Raw genomic sequence first — 22,339 nt, 5'->3', positions numbered from 1 at the left:
AGGCTAGGTAACAACACATCCGCCACACTGATCCTCAACACAGGCGTTCTCAGTCCCCTCCTGTATTCCCTGTTCATGACTGCACAGCCAGGCACGACTCCAACACCTTCATTAAGTTTGCTGATGACACAACAGTGGTAGGCCCAATCACCGACAATGACAAGACAGCCTATAGGGAGGAGGTCAGAGACCTGGCCGTGTGGTGCCAGGACAACAACTTCTCCCTCAACGTGATCAAGACAAAGGAGAGGATTATGGACTACAGGAAAAAGGCTGAGCACGCCCCCCATTCTCATCGACATGGCTGCAGTGGAGCAGATTGAGAGCTTCAAGTTCCTTGGTGTCCACATCACCAACAAACATGGTCCAAGCACACCAAGTCCGTCATGAAGAGGTCACGACAAAACCTATTCCCCCTCAGGAGACTGAAAAGATTTGGCATGGGTCCGGAGATCCTCTTAAGGTTCTTCAGCTGCACTATCGAGAGCATCACTGCCTGGTATGGCAACTGCTCAGGCTCCGACCGCAAAGCACTACAGAGGGTAGTGCGAACGGCCCAGTACATCACTGAGGCCAAGCTTCCTGCCATCCAGGACCTTCATACCAGGCGGTGTCAGAGGAAGGCCCTAAAAAAAATGGCAAAGACTCCAGCCACCCTAGTCATACACTGTTCTATCTGCTACCGCACGGCAAACGGTACCGGAGCACCAAGTCTAGGACCAAGAGGGATTTAAAACAGCTTCTACCCCCAAGTCACAAGAGTCCTAAACATCTTGTCAAATGGCTACCCAGACTATTTGCAGTGTGCCCCCCCCCCCTCCCCCCTCTTCACACCACTACTACTCTCGGTTGTCATCTATGCATAGTCACTTTAATATTAATAACTCTACCTACATGTAAATCCTACCTCAAATAACCAGTGGCCCCCGCACATCGACTCTGTACCGGTACCCCCCCCCCCCGTATATATTCTCACTATTGTTATTTCACCACTGCTCTTTAATTACTTGTTACTTTTATCTCTTATTCTTAACTGTATTTTTTTTTTGAAAATGCACTGTCGGTTAGGGGTTCATAAGTAAGCATTTCACTGGAACCTCTACACCGGGTTGTATTCGACACCCAGTGACTAATACAATTAGATTTCATTTAATTTGATGCACTTCCACACTGCACCCCAGGTGGCAGCACTAACCATGTCCAAATGCAGAAGGATGCCTTGATAGGTACACCAGGTGCTGTCATTTAAGGTGATGGTCAGTCAGTGTCCCAGCTGGCAGAGTCGTTCTTTTGTATTTGAGTCTTTAGTTTGGGTATTTTTATTTTACCTTTATTTAACTAGTTAAGAACAAATTCTTATTTTCAATGACGGCCTAGGGGGTTAACTGCCTGTTCAGGGGCAGAACGACAGATTTGTACCTTGTCAGCTCGGGGGTTTGAACTGCTCTAACCACTAGGCTACCCTGCCGCCCCAAAACTGCCTTTGGTAGTTTTCCTTTTTGTTCATGTGTTTTGGTCACCATCGGGACAAATAATAAGCTGCTTGGACTGGCCGACCAAGACGTCAAGAAGGAGCTGGCCTAAGGAAAGGTGTCTGTTTCCTGGGTACACACAACACCTAGTCACACACACTTACTTCCTACATTTACAGTTGAAGACGGACGTTTACATACAAAATATATTCAATTCAGTTTTTCACAATTCCTGACATTTAATACGAGTAAAAATTCCCTGTCTTAGGTCAGTTAGGATCACCACTTTATTTTAAGAATGTGAAATGTCAGAATAATAATATAATTATTTATTTCAGCTTTTATTTATTTCATCACATTCCCAGTGAGTCAGAAGTTTACATACACTCAATTAGTATTTGGTAGCATTGCCTTTAAATTTGTTTAACTTGGGTCAAATGTTTTGGGTAGCCTTCCACAAGCTTCCCACAATAAATTGAGTGAATTGGGTGAATTTCGGCCCATTCCTCCTGACGCAGCTGGTGTAACTGAGTCAGGTTTGTAGGCCTCCTTGCTCGCGTAAGATTTTTACTCCCCTAACCCGACCAATTGTGCGCCGCCTTAAGGGTCTCACGGTCACGGCCGGCTACGACGACAGCCTGGAAACGAACCCGGATCTGTAGTGACACAGCTAGCACTGTGATGCAGTGTCTAAGAAGGCTGTGCCACTCGGGAGGCCCATCAAATCAAATGTTTAAAGTGTAGACCTTACTGTGAAATGCTTAGTTATAAACCCTTAAATCAACAATGCAGTTCAAGAAATAGAGTTGAGAAAATATTTACTAAATAAAAGTTTAAAAAATATATTTTTTAAATAAATTAAAAAAGGTAGAACCAACCTTAACCTCCACACCCAAGGGGAGAGGTGCACACAGCTAGGTTGTCGGTAGGCCGCACCCTTATTTGACTAACTAAGCAAGGTCTCTCGCTCCCTGTCTGCAGTGATGTCACACTAACAGAGAGCTCCACTACCATTCCTTCCTGCTGTGCAGTGCTTAGTGGTCTGAATAATCTCTCCTTCCTCCTGAAGTGGGAACTCAATGGGTGTGTTCAAGTAGTAAGGCTAACGAAGCCAACTAAACAAAAGTTGCCAAATTAAGTCGGGGTTGGGAGGGGGGGGTTGCATCTGCGACAGCCGAAAGTCCAACATTGAAGTAGTTTTCCAACAGCAAGGCTATGATCAATGTTGCAGTGTCAACGTAGCTGCTATTGTTTATATAAAAGAGGTTAATTTACAAAAATAAAATGTGAAAAATAAGCTTTATCCCCCAAATCATAGACTGAAACTGAAAACATAATGGGTGTCCAATTCATTGGTTAGAGAGAGAGGTCTCATAACACTTTAATTTGTATCCCTGTAGCATTAGTAAAGTTGGTTCCTGTCTGAGTGATGTCTTTGGCGACGTTCGCATGGGTCACACAGAAAACAAAGAGTGATTGGTCGACAAATAGGGCCTCCCACTAAGCAGGCGATTGCTGCATGGTACTAGTTGGTGAGAAGCAACTTGAAGGACAGTCTTTAAAAACTGCATGACCTTTGATAAAATGGTGTTCGTTAAATTCCTGCAGTCGACATGCAAGTTGGATTTTTTTTTTATCCCCATAATGCAACACACTTTGAAAAGGCGGTGACCAATGATGGTCACTCCCTAGACAAAATGTATCTGCTTAAAACATGCCCATTCACTACTCCCCACACATACTCCCCACACATACTCCCCACAAATACTAAGTAGCGGATTGGTCCAAGCATGAACTAGAGTTTCCATATAGGCTACCAGTTATTTTGTTTCAAATCCATGAAGGGAAGTTGACAAGAGCACACTCCGGGAGAACGGACAGATTATTGGTCATGCAACTCGTCTCCATTAAAATAGGTTATTTTTTACCCCTTTTTTCTCCCCAATTTCGTGGTATTTAATTAGTAGAGTCTTGTCTCATCGCTGCAACCCCCGTACAGGCGAAGGTCGAGAGTAGAGGCGAAGGTCGAGAGTACAGGCGAAGGTCGAGAGTAGAGGCGAAGGTCGAGAGTCATGCGTCCTCCGAAGCACAACCCAACCTAGCAGCACTGCTTCTTGACAACGCACATCCAACTCGGAAAGCCAGCCGCACCAATGTGTCGGAGGAAACACCGTGCCCCTGGCAACCTGGTCAGCGGGCACTGCGCCCCGACCCACCACAGGAGTCGCTAGTGCGCGATGAGACAAGGATATCCCTGCCGGCCAAACCCTCCCTAACGATGCCGGGCCAATTGTGCGTAGCCCCATGGACCTCCCGGTCGCCGGCTGCAACAGAGCCTGGGCCCGAACCCAGGGTCTCTGGTGGCACAGCTAGCACTGCCTTAGACCACTGCGTCACCCGGCAGGCTCCATTATCATCTTGTGTAAAGACTATAAACTACTAAATAAATCAAATATGACGATCTAGCAGTCTGCCTGGCAGTAGTCTATGACCATGCTGTGATTTGAGAACAAATTCCTGAATAAAAAAACACCAGAATGCTTGTGGAGGAGACATTGAGCAGCGTATAGGCCCTATAACATGACTGTAGACTGACAACTGTACAAGGAGTACGTCTATCATCCCAAATGTTATGATCAAATTCAGGACAAAACTTAACGTGGCACGTTGAAGTATTTTGAATGTTGTGAATTGATTGTGTACGGTACTTGAGACATAACGAGTGTTGTGAAAGTTTTGTTTTTCCAAATTCTTAAGACATTACATTTCAAATCTTGAACAAGAAAAATGTGTTTTCTGGCAGAGAACAGAACGAGGAATGCACTTCTAATGTACAGCGAGCCTCTGACCTTACACTGTCACGACGATCCTACTATTCTATGATTCTGAGAGCTCGAACACATGGATCACCGCATGGAGAACATCCCCAAACTCACTCAAACAAATCAGTTTACCACAATCGAAATCAAAAAGGCAGCAACTGTATTCTAGACCCACAGAGATATTCCCTGAGATTCACGACCACTAAAATCAGTGGGATGGACTAAATATAAAATGTGACTTTTGGGTTGCGTCACAAATGTCACCCTATTCCCTATATAGTGCACTACTTTAGACCAGAGCCCTATGGAACCCTATTCCCTATATAGTGCACTACTTTAGACCAGAGCCCTATGGAACCCTATTCCCTATATAGTGCACTACTTTAGACCAGAGCCCTCTGAGGGGGTCACTGTCCTCCTCCACTTCGCTCTACACATACCGCGGTTTGTCGTGATCTCTGGTGGTATCCGTCGGCCTTGCTATGGCAGTGCGTTGGGAACACCTTTCAAAAGGAGCCTCACTGCCTGCCTGCCCTCACACACCTGGCTGCCTGCCCTCACACACCTGGCTGCCTGCCCTCACACACCTGGCTGCCTGCCCTCACACACCTGGCTGCCTGCCCTCACACACCTGGCTGCCTGCCCTCACACACCTGGCTGCCTGCCCTCACACACCTGGCTGCCTGCCCTCACACACCTGGCTGCCTGCCTTCACACACCTGGCTGCCTGCCTTCACACACCTGGCTGCCTGCCTTCACACACCTGGCTGCCTGCCTTCACATACCTGCCTGGCTACCTCACATACCTGGCTGCCTGCCTGGCTACCTCACATACCTGGCTGGCTGCCTGCCTCCACATACCTGGCTGGCTGCCTGCCTCCACATACCTGGCTGCCTGCCTGCCTTCACATACCTGGCTGCCTGCCTGCCTTCACATACCTGGCTGCCTGCCTGCCTTCACATACCTGGCTGCCTGCCTGCCTTCACATACCTGGCTGCCTGCCTGCCTTCACATACCTGGCTGCCTGCCTGCCTTCACATACCTGGCTGCCTGCCTGCCTTCACATACCTGGCTGCCTGCCTGCCTTCACATACCTGGCTGCCTGCCTGCCTTCACATACCTGGCTGCCTGCCTGCCTTCACATACCTGGCTGGCTGCCTGCCTTCACATACCTGGCTGGCTGCCTGCCTTCACATACCTGGCTGCCTGCCCTCACATACCTGGCTGCCTGCCCTCACATACCTGGCTGCCTGCCTTCACATACCTGGCTGCCTGCCTGCCTGCCTTCACATACCTGGCTGCCTGCCTGCCTGCCTTCACATACCTGGCTGCCTGCCTTCACATACCTGGCTGCCTGCCCTCACATACCTGGCTGCCTGCCTGCCTGGCTACCTCACATACCTGGCTCGCTGCCTGCCTGGCTACCTCACATACCTGGCTGCCTGCCTGGCTACCTCACATACCTGGCTGCCTGCCTGCCTTCACATACCTGGCTGCCTGCTTGCCTGCCTAACATACCTGCCTGCCTGGCTACCTCACATACCTGGCTGCCTGCTTGCCTGCCTCACATACCTGGCTGCCTGCCTTCACATACCTGGCTGCCTGCCTGGCTACCTCACATACCTGGCTGCCTGCCTGCCTGCCTTCACATACCTGGCTGCCTGCCTCACATACCTGGCTCGCTGCCTGCCTGGCTACCTCACATACCTGGCTGCCTGCCTCACATACCTGGCTCGCTGCCTGCCTGGCTTGGAACCTGAGACAAGAGTTTCACTAAAGATTGTATGTTTGTTTTACTCCATGTGTAACTCTGTGTTGTTGTATGTGTCGAACTGCTTTGCTTTATCTTGGCCAGGTCGCAGATGCAAATGAGACCTTGTTCTCAACTAGCCTACCCGGTTAAATAAAGGTGAAATAATTCAAATAAACTAAGGCTTCCCGCCCCCATCTAGATATTTAACATGGCCCAACTGTCCCTCACCCAAATGCTAATGCTCCCCTGAGGGGCGAGGTCAGGGGTTAAAACACGGAGTTTAACAGGAAACAGGAAACACAGTCCTCTTTACCCACTAGACCCTAACAGGAAACAAAACACAGTCCTCTTTACCCACCAGACCCTAACAGGAAACACAGTCCTCTTTACCCACTAAACCCTAACAGGAAACACAGTCCTCTTTATCCACTAGACCCTAACAGGAAACACAGTCCTCTTTACCCACCAGACCCTAACAGGAAACACATTCCTCTTTACCCACTAGACCCTAACAGGAAACAGTCCTCTTTACCCACTAGACCCTAACAGGAAACACAGTCCTCTTTACCCACCAGACCCTAACAGGAAACACAGTCCTCTTTACCCACCAGACCCTAACAGAAAACACAGTCCTCTTTACCCACTCGACCCTAAGGAAACACAGTCCTCTTTACCCACTCGACCCTAACAGGAAACACAGTCCTCTTTACCCACTAGACCCTAACAGGAAACACAGTCCTCTTTACCTACTAGACCCTAACAGGAAACACAGTCCTCTTTACCCACTAGACCCTAACAGGAAACACAGTCCTCTTTACCCACTAGACCCTAACAGAAAACACAGTCCTCTTTACCCACTAGACCCTAACAGGAAACACAGTCCTCTTTACCCACTAAACCCTAACAGGAAACACAGTCCTCTTTACCCACTAGACCCTAACAGGAAACACAGTCCTCTTTACCTACTAGACCCTAACAGGAAACACAGTCCTCTTTACCCACTAGACCCTAACAGAAAACACAGTCCTCTTTACCCACTAGACCCTAACAGGAAACACAGTCCTCTTTACCCACTCGACCCTAACAGGAAACACAGTCCTCTTTACCTACTAGACCAGGTATTCCCAAACTGGGGTACGTGCAAGCCGTCGAGGGTACGCCAAATAAAAACGTGATTCACATAATTTTATCCACATTTTAAAACAGTCCATTTATATTTTTTTCCCCTCGCCTGAGTAGCCTCGTTTCACTGCCAAACATAAAATGTAACCATCTAGTGTTCAGTGAAATAACAACACAATGTCAAATACAGGTAGCCTAGTCAAATAATGAACATCCAATCACATTAACCGTTACGCTCTCGCGGGAATTCCACTAACGGTCTGTATGTAGCCAAACGTAGCTGCTGCCCGTGTTGGTGTCTGTACTGATGGCGCAAAAGCCATGACAGGGAGACACAGTGGAGTGTTAATGTGAGTGCAAGCAGTTGCTCCCGACGGCACTAGAGTACACTGCAGCATCCACCGAGAGGCTCTTGATGACAAGGGAATGCCTGACAGCTTGAAATACATTTTGGACACTACAGTGACAATGGTTACCTTTGTTAAAGCAAGGCCCCTGAACTCTCGTGTATTTTCTGCACATGCAATGATAAGGGCAGCGACCATGTGACGCTTTTACAACATACAGAAGTGCGCTGGTTATCAAGGGGCAAAGTATTGACACGTTTTTTTTAAATTGAGAGACGAGCTTCAAGTTCTTTACTGACCATAATTTTCACTTGTCTGACTGCTTGCATGATGACGAGTTTCTCACACGACTGGCCCATCTGGGGGATGTTTTTTCTCATCTGAATGATCTGAATCTAGGATTACAGGGACTCTCCGCAACGATATTCAATGTGTGGGACAAAATTGAGGGTATGATTAAGAAGTTGGAGCTCTTCTCTGTTTGCATTAACAAGGAACACAACACACAGGTCTTTCCATCATTGTATGATTTTTTTGTGTGCAAATGAACTCAAGCTTACGGACAATGTCAAATGTGATATAGCAAATCACCCGAGCGAGTTGGGTGCGCAATTACGCAGGTACTTTCCCGAAACGGATGACACAAACAACTGGATTCGTTATCCCTTTCATGCCCCGACTCCAGTCCACTTTCCGTTATCTGAACAACAGAGCCTCATCGGTTCTGTGAATATTATATTTAAAATCAGAAGCCACTGCCAGACTATCCTGCCTTGGCATATTGCTCTGTTAAGACACTGATGCCCTTTGCAACCACATACCTATGTGGGAGTGGATTCTCAGCCCTCACTAGCATGAAAAATAAACACAGGCACAGACTGTGTGTGGAAACGTATTTAAGACTGAGACTCTCTCCAATACACCCCAACATTGCAGAGTTGTGTGCATCCTTTCAAGCACATCCTTCTCCTTAACCTGTGGGGAGTTATTCACCATTTTTGATGAACAAATAAGGTTTTTATATGTAAGATGGTTAAATAAAGAGCACAATTATTACATTATTATTTGTGCCCTGGTCCTATAACAGTTCTTTGTCACGTCCCACGAGCCTGGTTGTGACAAAAACTCACACTCATTCTTATGTTTAATAAATGTATCGTATAGTGTGTGTGTGTGTGTGTGTGTGTGTGTGTGTGTGTGTGTGTGTGTGTGTGTGGCAGGCTTACAATGATGGCAAAATAACGACATTTGAGAGTAGTAGCGGAGGAGAGGTCCGTCTTCAAGCTAAAGAAAATACTTCAATTCACAACATTTGCCTTACAAGTCAAGATTCAAATCTTGCTTTCTTGGTACACTTTCTAGGGCCATTTATTTCCATACGGAGAGAAACATGGGGACAGACTTGCTTTGCCTATAGTCTCCATCACCAGCCTTCACCCTCATGGTCAGCTCGGTCTATCACGTAACTAACAAGAGACTCAACAACCTGGTCAGCTCGGTCTGTCACGTAACTAACAAGAGACTCAACAACCTGGTCAGCTCGGTCTGTCACGTAACTAACAAGAGACTCAACAACCACAACACTTCACCTTATGTCTGACAGTTGAAGACTTAACTGTTTTGCTATCCCTGTCAAATCAACATAACTTCCTGGGCAAACGCAGTAAAACGTGTACAAATCTTTATGAACAAGTAGTTGGCCTATTGCATGGTTCAACCTTACATTGTGACATGACTTGTAGCCCTCAACATGTCTGAACTAGGGTGTAGATTTCACATCTATAATAAACAATAACAAGAAGCCCTGCCACAGACTTTTTCAAAACCCATAGGCACAACATCACGAGACTTCTGGGAATGCTTGCGAAACAGATCAAGCAGACCAGTTCGGGGTTTGAGAAGTAGTGAAAAATTCTTCCATTAAAAATGGTTAATTTTCTCAAAAGCTAAAAGTCACAACCTATATATGAAGCAATGTCTTGAATAGTTTAACATGTTATTACTCCAACCCCGCGACAAACTGACACAGTTCGGCGCAAGATGACAGGTAGACACAATGAAGCTTTCCTGCGCTCGAGCTTAGCTAGCCAACGTCGCCTACAAGCGTTAACAGAGAGGCAGTCTCCACCTATCTTCATACTGTACTGTCTTAGGCCCTACCTCAGGCTGTCCTCTAAGGAACACACATCACTGACTGGCCCTACCTCAGGCTGTCGTCTAAGGAACACACATCACTGACTGGCCCTACCTCAGGCTGTCCTCTAAGGAACACACATCACACTGGCACTGGCTGTCCTCTACACATCACTGACTGGCCCTACCTCAGGCTGTCCTCTAAGGAACACATCACTGACTGGCCCTACCTCAGGCTGTCCTCTAAGGAACACATCACTGAACCTCAGGCTGTCCTCTAAGGAACACACATCACTGACTGGCCCTACCTCAGGCTGTCCTCTAAGGAACACACGTCACTGAGGCCCTACAACATCACACACATCACTGACTGGAATGGCTGTCCTCTAAAACACATCACTGACTGGCCCTACCAGGCTGTCTTCTAAGGAACACATCACTGACTGGCCCTACCTCAGGCTGTCGTCTAAGGAACACATCACTGACTGGCCATTGTCCTCTAAGGAACACATATCACTGACTGGCAAAAGGCTGTCCTCTAAGGAACACAATCACTGACTGGCCCTACCTCAGGCTGAAGCACATCACTGACTGGCCCTATAGGCTGTCCTAACAACACATCACTGACTGGCCCTACCTCAGGCTGTCGTCTAACATCACTGACTGGCCCTACCTCAGGCTGTCGACATCACTGACTGGCCATACCTCAGGCTGTCGTCTAAGGAACACATATCACTGACTGGCCCTACAGGCTGTCCTCTAAGAACACAATCACTGACTGGCCCTACCTCAGGCTGTCGCTAAGGAACACATCACTGACTGGCCCTACCTAGGCTAGCACATCACTGGCCCTACGTCGCTAAGGAACACATCACTGACTGGCCATACCTCAGGCTGTCGTCTAACACATCACTGAGGCCATCTCAGGCTGTCCTCTTCATCACTGACTGGCCCTACCTCAGGCTGTCTTCTAAGGAACACATCACTGACTGGCCATACCTCAGGCTGTCCTCTAAGGAACACACATCACTGACTGGCCCTACCTCAGGCTGTCTTCTAAGGAACACATCACTGACTGGCCATACCTCAGGCTGTCCTCTAAGGAACACACATCACTGACTGGCCCTACCTCAGGCTGTCCTCTAAGGAACACATCACTGACTGGCCCTACCTCAGGCTGTCTTCTAAGGAACACATCACTGACTGGCCATACCTCAGGCTGTCTTCTAAGGAACACATCACTGACTGGCCATACCTCAGGCTGTCCTCTAAGGAACACATCACTGACTGGCCCTACCTCAGGCTGTCTTCTAAGGAACACATCACTGACTGGCCATACCTCAGGCTGTCCTCTAAGGAACACACATCACTGACTGGCCCTACCTCAGGCTGTCCTCTAAGGAACACACATCACTGACTGGCCCTACCTCAGGCTGTCCTCTAAGGAACACATCACTGACTGGCCCTACCTCAGGCTGTCTTCTAAGGAACACATCACTGACTGGCCATACCTCAGGCTGTCTTCTAAGGAACACATCACTGACTGGCCATACCTCAGGCTGTCTTCTAAGGAACACATCACTGACTGGCCATACCTCAGGCTGTCCTCTAAGGAACACACATCACTGACTGGCCCTACCTCAGGCTGTCCTCTAAGGAACACATCACTGACTGGCCCTACCTCAGGCTGTCTTCTAAGGAACACATCACTGACTGGCCATACCTCAGGCTGTCTTCTAAGGAACACATCACTGACTGGCCATACCTCAGGCTGTCCTCTAAGGAACACATCACTGACTGGCCCTACCTCAGGCTGTCTTCTAAGGAACACATCACTGACTGGCCATACCTCAGGCTGTCCTCTAAGGAACACTTCACTGACTCACTGAGGCTGTCTGGAACACATCACTGACTGGCCCTACCTCAGGCTGTCCTCTAAGGAACACTTCACTGACTGGCCCTACCTCAGGCTGTCCTCTAAGGAACACTTCACTGACTGGCTGGGAGGAATATACAATAGGGGTGGAGGACATTAAAATTACAAGGCACCCTATTTCGTAAATATAATGCCCTACTTTCGACCAGACTCCTATAAGCACTATACAGGAAATAGAGTAATTTGGGATGCGGACTGGAAACATAGAAGAAGAGGAAGTCATCCACAAGAAGGCTTATCTGTTACAATATTAACGAGCACTCAGAGCGACACTACTTTCAGAGAAACACTACGCTCAGGAATTAATCTGTTGTTCCAGTACACTATGTACACTCAGAGTAACATTACATGTAAATACATATTCATCCTGTCGAACCATTTAAACCCTACATCCTGCTTGGAAAAGCCACATGTTCAACCTGAAGCTACCCATGTGGAACACATTCAGGAAGTGCATTAACCCTCAAGCCGTCCATTATAATTGTCAGTTGTTCGAACGGCCAATCCATCACATGTAATATCATCCCCCATTTAGCAGAGGTCGAGTAATCTGTGTTCGTGACCTATGGGGTTTTGTGGCCTGAAACTGGACCCCGAGCCACAGGCTAACAAGGTGGTGACTGACCTATTGCAGTGGTAGAAAGTGATCAGTTGTTGTTGCTGCTCTCACAAGGCAACTCCGCAGTCTTTCCCTCTGCGGGAAACGGTGGCATCTAGATCTGCATTCCTAGTAATACACTTGCATCACCTGTGGACAGGCTCGTACAAAAAGCATCCTCCAACTGCATTGTTGGTTAAGAGCTTGTATGTAAGTAATTTCACAGTAAAGGTCTACACCTGTTGTATTCAGCGCATGTGACAAATACAATTAGATTTGATTCAGTCTGCAAAGGCATTATTTTTCTTCCTTAACTAGCTTTAAATAGCACCACCTGTACACCACCTTGTTCACAAAAAATGGTTCGCTCCTACAGTGAGTCATATGGCTTGCTATATAAAGCAGGCAGACAGGCATCCAATTACTGCTTGATTGAATTTTAGAAAAGTGACCTAAGCAACTTTGAGCATGGTATAAAATTGTCAGTGCCAGGCATGCCGGTCCCACTATCTCAGCAACGGCCTCCTGGGCTTTTCACGCAAGACAGTGTTCTAGGGTTTACTGAGAATGGTGCGACAAACAAACATTCAGTCAGCGGCAGTCCTGTGGGGTCGAAAACAGCTTGTTGATGAGAGGTCAAAGGAGAATGGCGAGAGTCGCGCATCGCCTGGTCCGACGAATCCCGGTTCCTGTCGCATCATGCTGATGGCAGAGTCATGATTTGGTGTATGCAGCATGAGACCATGGCCCCCACCCTGCCTGATGGTGGTGGTGCAATGGTGTGAGGAATGTTTTCCTGGCACGTTAGGTCCCTTGATACCAATTGAACGTTACCATGCCCCAAATAATTCAGGTTGTTCTGGAGGCAAAGAGGGTCCGACCTGGTAGTAGATGGGTGTACCTAATAAACTGGCCATTAAGTGTGTGTTTACCGTTCTAATTTTAAAAAATGCAGGATGTTGCACAGTGTTCAGCCAACATCCTAAATTGTCTGGAAAAATCCAAAAATTGTGGTGGAAAATGTTGTTTTCAAAAAACATTTTTAAGAAGGTACACATTATTCCTGTTTTTTTCCCCACGGCTCGCTTTTAAATCTAGTTGAGGAAAATGATGCATTTATGCTTTATGTACGAGCCGGTCCAAAGGGGCCAGGTGTGTATTACCGGGAATGCACATCAATCCAAGACTCTAGCGCCTGACGGCCATTGTCAGCTGCCTATGCTGAGTGTTTATATAAAAAGAGTGACCCTTCTCCATTCTGAAGCAACCCTATAGATCGTGTGTCGAGACACCGTCTCCAGGAAGAGTATCAAGACTACAATGAAATGTCATTCACATCCCGTGTAGGGAATCATAATAAAGTGTTAACAAACAATTCAAGTGTAAAATAAAGGATATGGAAAAGTTCAACTACACTGAAACAAGGCAAATCTGTATAAGAACGTCTGGAAATAACACAAGTGGTCTGTTCATAGCCAATATGTGATCAATTAAATCGCCTTTAAAATGTGGATTTCCTCGATTTGATTCAGTTTTCGATTTTTAGATTGTCAGTGGATGAAATAACGTCAACGTGCGAACGTCACACTTCACAAATCCTTGAAAATAACTTTAATTTGGCGGCGGATAATACAGCTAACTACTCACCAGTATTATTCTATGTCGATAATTTCTTTTTTTTTCTTTCCGTATGATCTTCCAGTTTCTGGTTATTGTACCATGTTTGTTCTGTCCTCGCCACAAACAATTGTGGAGTTTTGTTCACTCCCTTTACCTGCGTAATGGCTACCTGACTACATACCAACCCTGAAACTTGACAAACTGGCCTGGCAGGATGAGTTTTAAAAATAACTTCACAAAAAAAACGCCTTCTGTTTCATTAAAACAAACGACCAAAAAAAAGAATTTCGGAGCTGAAATGACATGTAGTTTACACACTACCCATCTTTGACTGACACGCACGTGACCGACCGGGTAACGATGTAATCCCAATCAAACGGAACGAAGAGGTTTTGGCTAGAAGGGATACAGTTTGTCAGAATTGACTTTTCGTATCAGGTTAAGAGAATTTACGCAGCAGGTTAGGGTTACTGTAGGCTATGGAAAGGGAATGGGTTAGGGTTTGCTAAAAGGTTCAAATAAAATAATTGACATCAATGTGTATCTCATCTAGCCAAGACATTAATCAGTTGCATGATGAACTGCTTTATATCCGTAAATAAAAGTATATGTAAAGACTGCCCCCATTGACAACTCACAATGACATTAGCTATATTATTATATAACATGTTTAATTGTAAAGTTTTCCTATTATAAACATTTGTACATTAATGTAAATGTCATGCTCTTATAGTTATTTTGCTATTAACCACATGACTATGAGGCTAATTTATCGCTATGTTAAGAATGCAATCAAATACCGAGGTAAAACCAGTTTCAAGTTGGATATTCGCCTGTAGTTTTCCTAACCTCCACCAACAGCAGTTAGGGACCTTCAACATAGTGAAAAATCAATTTTCTTCAAATTTCAATAGCTATTTAACCATTACTCCTAAAACGTTTGGTTCTAGCTAACCCAATGGCATAGACACACATAAAAAAACGTTTTCTTTGGTCGATTTACATCTCGCACTATTTTAAATGATTTATTTAGATTTTTTGAATTTCAATAGCTCATTTGTCATGTGACCTAATGACTTCAAACAAGGTTCAGAATGTCCACTGACCACCCTTCTATATTACACACCCTTTTAGTTTGATTTTACATTCATTTTTCTAAATTTAAGTGTAGGCTTGCAGGCCTTCATTTTACATGGGTGTTTAAAAGAAAATGTTTAAGTTAATAAATGTTCCATCCTCGTAATAACTATATTTCACATGGACACTGAAAATATTCACAAATGGCTGTATGTGGTATGGATCAAGGACAGGAGAGGTGTTTGAACAGAGGTGCTTCAAGGAAGGTGCACAGGTAGGCCTCGTGAAAAACAATGTTTCATGTGCTCTTTTTAATCACAGTAATAGGCAGTGATTTGCGGGTCACAGTGAGCTTGATAGCATCACTTTCATATACTGTACATTAAGACAAATCCTTCTACGTTGAGTATTAGAACGCAGTTTACATAACCTGATAACTTGATATTTGAGTGCATTCACAACAAACCACCTGCAGACAACTTACAAAATACAATAGTGCATTTGAGGGTTTGTTTTTGTCTGATGAAAGTAGTTATTTGATGCACGGCCTACTATTTCTAACTGGGAAAATATATTCCTACGTTTTTTGTGGGTAAAATCCTTTTTCCAAAATTGATTTACGTACATTTTTGTGAATTGGTATGAGGGTTGTGATATTTTTAATTTTTTAATTTCACCTTTATTTAACCAGGTAGGCTAGTTGAGAACAAGTTCTCATTTGCAACTGCGAGCTGGCCAAGATAAAGCATAGCAGTGTGAACAGACTACACATGGAGTAAACAATTAACAAGTCAATAACACAGTAGAAAAAAAAGAGAGTCTATATACATTGTGTGCAAAAGGCATGAGGAGGTAGGCGAATAATTACAATTTTGCAGATTAACACTGGAGTGATAAATGATCAGGTGGTCATGTACAGGTAGAGATATTGGTGTGCAAAAGAGCAGAAAAGTAAATAAATAAAAACAGTATGGGGATGAGGTAGGTAAAATTGGGTGGGCTATTTACCGATGGACTATGTACAGCTGCTACAGATATGGGTAATTTAATAGTAAAATCGTTTAAGGGATCAATACATTTCTATATTGCTTCCCCAGTATCTGCAAGAACCATCAGGCCAAGTGTTTTTGGTTGTTCCTGCTGGACAGGAAGAGAAGGAGGAATCGGAACACGCTGCATTCAAATTCAGGTCTTAGTTATTCCATTGTACTGGATCTAATACATATTAGCATTTTACATACAGTCATAAGTGTAATCATTTTTTATGACATACTGTGGAAAAACTCTCTTGGCTGCTGGCTCTGTCACTTTCAGACATGCGCAGAGCAGACTGAAAGGGGAAGGGTAGCTCTTGACTTGAACCACAGGGGTTCTCTGTAAAGAGAGAGTAATCCAAAAGGCACAGACACAACCCTTGACTTTCAATTGGCACCGTTGACCTGTATGTATTCTCTCCTGATTGGCTCTGTCGTGCTCTGTGGTGCTCTGTGGTGCACAGTCTGGCAGTCTGACTAAAGTGCCAGAGGTATGAGGAGAGACATCCTCCTTTGTATTTATGATAACAAATATTTCCTAACACTTTGGATCCTATTCTTGGACAGTTAGAAGACACAATGCATCAATGCAACAAACAAAAAACTTTTTTTTATTATTATTATTATTATTATTTTTTTTACAAATGACTGTCCATGAGTAACCTCTACCTTGTGTGTCTGTGGGTGTTTGGACCAATAAAGTGCCAACTCAATTCTACCAGTGACAAGTCTCTATTGCCCCTATGAACAGGGACACAGGGAAATAGTTTTTCATCTAAACCAGACCTTTCATTACTGGAGTACACTAACCCCTAATTGGGGCTCTTTTCTTGACACACAGTAGCAGTAAACCAGACAAGAAGTATTTTGTTGTAAGGGTGTATTCCATCCTGCGCTGGCCCCATTGTCATATCCATTCTGGATTCTGACTGGTCAAATCATAGCTGGAAAATGCCTCTGTATGTGTATACATTTTCCACCAAGACAGAACTGCCAAAGGGGGTGGAGTTGAACGACCACCCCTCGTCACAGTCAAACGCTCCCAAAAACACTTCAGCGAGCAGGCCTTTCTAATCGACCTGGCCCGGGTATCCTGGAAAGATATTGACCTCATTCTGTCAGTAGAGGATGCCTGGTTATTCTCTAAAAGTGCTTTCCTCACCACCATAAATAAGCATAAGCATGACCCATTCAAAAATTTTTTTAACCAGGAACAGATATAGAGCTTGGGTTCACTCCAGACCTGACTGCCATTGACCAGTACAAAAACATCCTGTGGCGTACTGCGTTAGCATCGAATAGACCCCGCGATATGCAACTTTTCAGGGAAGTTAGGGACCAATAAACACAGGCAGTTAGGAAAGCTAAGGCTAGCTTTTTCAAACATAAATTTGCATCCTGTAGCACAAACTCCAAAAAGTTCTGGGACACTGTAAAGTCCATGGAGAATAAGAGCACCTCCTCCCAGCTGCCCACTGCACTGATGCTAGGAAACACTGTCACCACCGATTAAATCTACAATTATCGAGAATTTCAATAAGCATTTTTCTACGGCTGGCCTTGATTTCCACCTGGCTACCCCGGTCAACAGCACTGCACCCCCCACAGCAACTTGCCCAAGCCTCCCCCATTTCTCCTTCACCCAAATCCAGATACCTGATGTTCTGAAAGAGCTGCAAAATCTGGACCTCTACAAATCAGCTGGGCTAGACAATCTGGACCCTCTCTTTCTAAAATTATCCACAAAATTGTTGCAACCCTTATTACTAGCCTGTTCAACCTCTCTTTCGTATCGTCTGAGATCCCCAAAGATTGGAAAGCTGCTGCGGTCATCCCCCTCTTCAAAGGGGGAGACACTCTAGACCTAAACTGTGACAGACCTATATCTATCCTACCCTGCCTTTCTAAGGTCTTTGAAAGCCAAGTTAACAAACAGATCACCCACCATTTCGAATCCCACCCTACCTTCTCCGCTATGCAATCTGGTTTCTGAGCTGGTCATGGGTGCACCTCAGCCACGCTCAAGGTCCTAAACGACATCATAACCGCCATCGATAAAAGACAATACTGTGCGGCTGTATTCATCGACCTGGCCAAGGCTTTTGACTCTGTCAATCACTGCATTCTTATCAGCGGAGTCAACAGCCTTGGTTCCTCAAATGACTGCCTCGCCTGGTTCACCAACTACTTTCTCAGATAGAGTTCAGTATATCAAATCGGAGGGCCTGTTGTCCGGACCTCTGGCAGTTTCTATGGGGGTGGCACAGGGTTCAATTCTCGGGCCGACTCTTTTCTCTGTATATATCAATGATGTCGCTCTTGCTGCTGGTGATTCTCTGATCCACCTCTATGCAGACGACACCATTCTGTATACCTCTGGCCCCTCTTTGGACACTGTATTAACTAACCTCCAGATGAGCTTCAATGCCATTACAACTCTCCTTCCGTGGCCTCCAACTGCTCTTAAATGCAAGTAAAACTAAATGCATGCTATTCAACCGATTGTTGCTCGCACCTGCCCGCTCGCCTAGCATCACTACTCTGGACAGTTCTGACTTAGAATATGTGGACAACTACAAATACATAGGTGTCTGGTTAGACTGTAAACTCTCCTTCCAGACTCACATTAAGCATCTCCAATGCAAAATTAAATCTAGAATTGGCTTCCTTTTTCGCAACAAAGCATCTTTCACTCATACTGCCAAACATACCCTCGTAAAACTGACTATCCTACCGATCCTTGACTTTGGCGATGTCATTTACAAAATAGCCTCCAACACTCTACTCAACAAATTGGATGTAGTCTATCACAGTGCCATCGTTTTGTCACCAAAGCCCCATATTCTACCCACCACTGCAACCTGTATGCTCTCGTTGGCTGGCCCTCGCTTCATACTCGTCGCCAAACCCACTGGCTCCAGGTCATCTACAATTCCTTGCTAGATAAAGCCCCGCCTTATCTCAGCTCACTGGTCACCATAGCAGTACCCACCCATAGCACGCTCTCCAGCAGGTACAGTGGGGCAAAAAAGTAGTTAGTCAGCCACCAATTGTGCAAGTTCTCCCACTTTAAAAGATGAGAGAGGCCTGTAATTTCATCATAGGTACACTTCAACTATGACAGACAAAATGAGAGAAAAAATCCAGAAAATCACATTGTAGGATTTTTAATGGATTTATTTGCAAATTATGGTGGAAAATAAGTATTTGGTCAATAACAAAAGTTTGTCTCAATACTTTGTTATATACCCTTTGTTGGCAATGACAGATGTCAAACGTTTTCTGTAAGTCTTCACAAGGTTTTCACACACTGTTGCTGGTATTTTGGCCCATTCCTCCATGCAGATCTCCTCTAGAGCAGTGATGATTTGGGGCTGTTGCTGGGCAACACGGACTTTCAACTCCCTCCAAAGATTTTCTATGGGGTTGAGATCTGGAGACTGGCTAGGCCACTCCAGGACCTTGAAATGCTTCATACGAAGCCACTCCTTCGTTGCCTGGGCGGTGTGTTTGGGATCATTGTCATGCTGAAAGACCCAGCCACATTTCATCTTCAATGCCCTTGCTGATGGAAGGAGGTTTTCACTCAAAATCTCATGATACATGGCCCCATTCATTCTTTCCTTTACACGGATCAGTCGTCCTGGTCCCTTTGCAGAAAAACAGCCCCAAAGCATGATGTTTCCACCCTCATGCTTCACAGTAGGTATGGTGTTCTTTGGATGCAACTCAGCATTCTTTGTCCTCCAAACACGACGAGTTGAGTTTTTACCAAAAAGTTATATTTTGGTTTCATCTGATCATATGACATTCTCCCAATCTTCTTCTGGATCATCCAAATGCTCTCTAGCAAACTTCAGACTGGCCTGGACATGTACTGGCTTAAGCAGGGGGACACGTCTTGCACTGCAGGATTTGAGTCCCTGGCGGCGTAGTGTGTTACTGATGGAAGACTTTGTTGCTTTGGTCCCAGCTCTCTGCAGGTCATTCACTAGGTCCCCCCGTGTGGTTCTGGGATTTTTGCTCACCATTCTTGTGAAGCATTTTGACCCCACGGGGTGAGATCTTGCGTGGAGCCCCAGATCAAGGGACATTATCAGTGTTCTTGTATGTCTTCCATTTCCTAATAATTGCTCCCACAGTTGATTTCTTCAAACCAAGCTGCTTACCTATTGCAGATTCAGTCTTCCCAGCCAGGTGCAGGTCTACAATTTTGTTTCTGGTGTCCTTTGACAGCTCTTTGGTCTTGGCCATAGTGGAGTTTGGAGTGTGACTGTTTGAGGTTGTGGACAGGTGTCTTTTATACTGATAACAAGTTCAACCAGGTGCCATTAATACAGGTAACGAGTGTAGGACAGAGGAGCTTCTTAAAGAAGAAGTTACAGGTCTGTGAGAGCCAGAAATCTTGCTTGTTTGTAGGTGATCAAATACTTATTTTTCACCATAATTTGCAAATAAATTAATTAAAAATCCTACAATGTGATTTTCCAGATTTTTTCCCTCATTTTGTCTGTCATAGTTGAAGTGTACCTATGATGAAAATTACAGGCCTCTCTCATCGTTTTAAGTGGGAGAACTTGCACAATTGGTGGCTGACTAAATACTTTTTTGCCCCACTGTATATCTCACTGGTCACCCACAAAGCCAATTCTTCCTTTGACTGCCTTTCCTTCCAGTTCTCTGCTGCCAATGACTGGAACGAACTGCAAAAATCACTGAAGCTGGAGACTCATTTCTCCCTCACTAGCTTTAAGCATCAGCTGTCAGAGCAGCTAACTGATCATTGCACCTGTACATAGCCCATCTGTAAATAGCCCATCCAACTACCTCATCCCCATATTGTTATTTATTTTATTTATATTTTATTTATATTTTGCTCCTTTGCACCCCAGTATCTCTACTTGCACATTCATCTTCTGCACATCTATCACTCCAGTGTTTATTTGCTAAATTAATTATTTCCCCACTACGGCCTATTTATTGCCTTACCTTCCTAATCTTACCTCATTTGTACACACTGTATATAGACTTTTCTATTGTGTTATTGACTGTACGTTTGTTTATTCAATGTGTAACTCTGTGTTGTTGTTTGTGTCACACCACTTTGCTTTATCTTGGCCAGGTCGCAGTTGTAAATGAGAACTTGTTGTCAACTGGCCTACCTGGTTAAATAAAGGTGAAATATATATATATATATATTTTTTTTTAATACTATATGTGGGAATGTCTTTTGTCCGTCCTACATGTAGTGTTGGTACATTGCTATTGCAAATAGAAGTATTATGTTCAACAACTGATATTTTCAGATATTATTTTGACAAACACACTTTGGTGCTTACAATTTATTCTCTATTGTCATAGATTTGGTGGGCACTGTCATCTGTGATCTGATTTTCTTTAAGCACGTACTGATGAACCTGTCACTTAATATTTTTTTCTTGAAGTGAAAGCACCAATTTGTAAGTCGCTCTGGATAAGAGCGTCTGCTAAATGACTTAAATGTTAAATGTACAAACGCTCTACATTTTTTCACTCTGTGACAGGGTTGGATCCTATATGGTACTTTTATTATTGTCCTGTGAATGGTTCAGTGCCTATAATTTAGGCTGTGTGTGTAGAATGGGGCATAAAGGAAATTACCTCTACTACTAAATTACTACTACATTATAGTGATGAGGAAAACAGCATACCAATTTGGCCTGTGTATTCATTTGCCTATAACTAATCAGAATTCCATTATGTTTACATAAAAAAGAGAGTACTTCAAAATGAGAAGATCCTGCCATGGAAAAGACGACTGGGTGGATATAAAGTGTAAAGGAGGGGAAATAACTCCCACCATGCAGCAGGGCACCTTCAGCTGAGGGGTCTTTATAATGCAGGTTTGTTTGATAGTTATATTTTCAATAATGAATGGTTAGCTGTTATGTGACAATTAGGTCAAAAACGTTATTTTATTTTTGTTGTTGTAGATGGCCTGTAAACTTAAACATTTAAGTCTAATAGCATGAGATGAAAGTAGACAAACATCAGAGTGTGCGATATGAAGGCATAGTCAGTGGACATTCTGAACCCTGTTTGAGGTCACTAGGTCACATGACCAAGGAGCTATTGAAATTCGAATGTAAAAAAAAGTTTGTTTACGCTCCCTAACTAATTCAACTAGGAATACAAAATGCTGCTCACATTTCCACATGTTTATTAGCTTTGGAAAGCAAATTCATGTCCAAATCGTGAAAATAAGACCTGTGCAATTTGCAACCTGTGCAAAGGAGCACCCTTTTCGATGGAACAATCATCTTCCCTGCAGTCATGTTGTCAACAAGGTAGCATGGGGGTTCGTTCAGAAACATATAACATTTCTATTCCATAAAATATAGGTCTATATTCGAATTTAGTTTCGAACTTGTTTTAATTTGTAGGC

General features: G+C 44.6%; 1 protein-coding gene across 1 annotated transcript in view; it reads right to left on the bottom strand.

The window, feature by feature from the left end:
• Positions 1–14,112, bottom strand: part of LOC115104839 (phospholipid-transporting ATPase IC-like) — a 71,091-nt gene extending 56,979 nt beyond the window's left edge. Inside the window, exon 1 of the mRNA XM_065007636.1 lies at positions 13,832–14,112. The gene's annotated coding sequence lies outside the window, so the exon portion shown is untranslated. The remainder of the gene's footprint in view (positions 1–13,831) is intronic.
• Positions 14,113–22,339: the final 8,227 nt, after the last annotated feature.

The sequence above is a fragment of the Oncorhynchus nerka genome, linkage group LG22 (assembly GCF_034236695.1).
Source record: "Oncorhynchus nerka isolate Pitt River linkage group LG22, Oner_Uvic_2.0, whole genome shotgun sequence".
NCBI lineage: Eukaryota > Metazoa > Chordata > Actinopteri > Salmoniformes > Salmonidae > Oncorhynchus > Oncorhynchus nerka.
The sequence above is the reverse complement of the archived record's forward strand: the minus strand, read 5'-3'. Positions and strand labels throughout refer to the sequence as shown.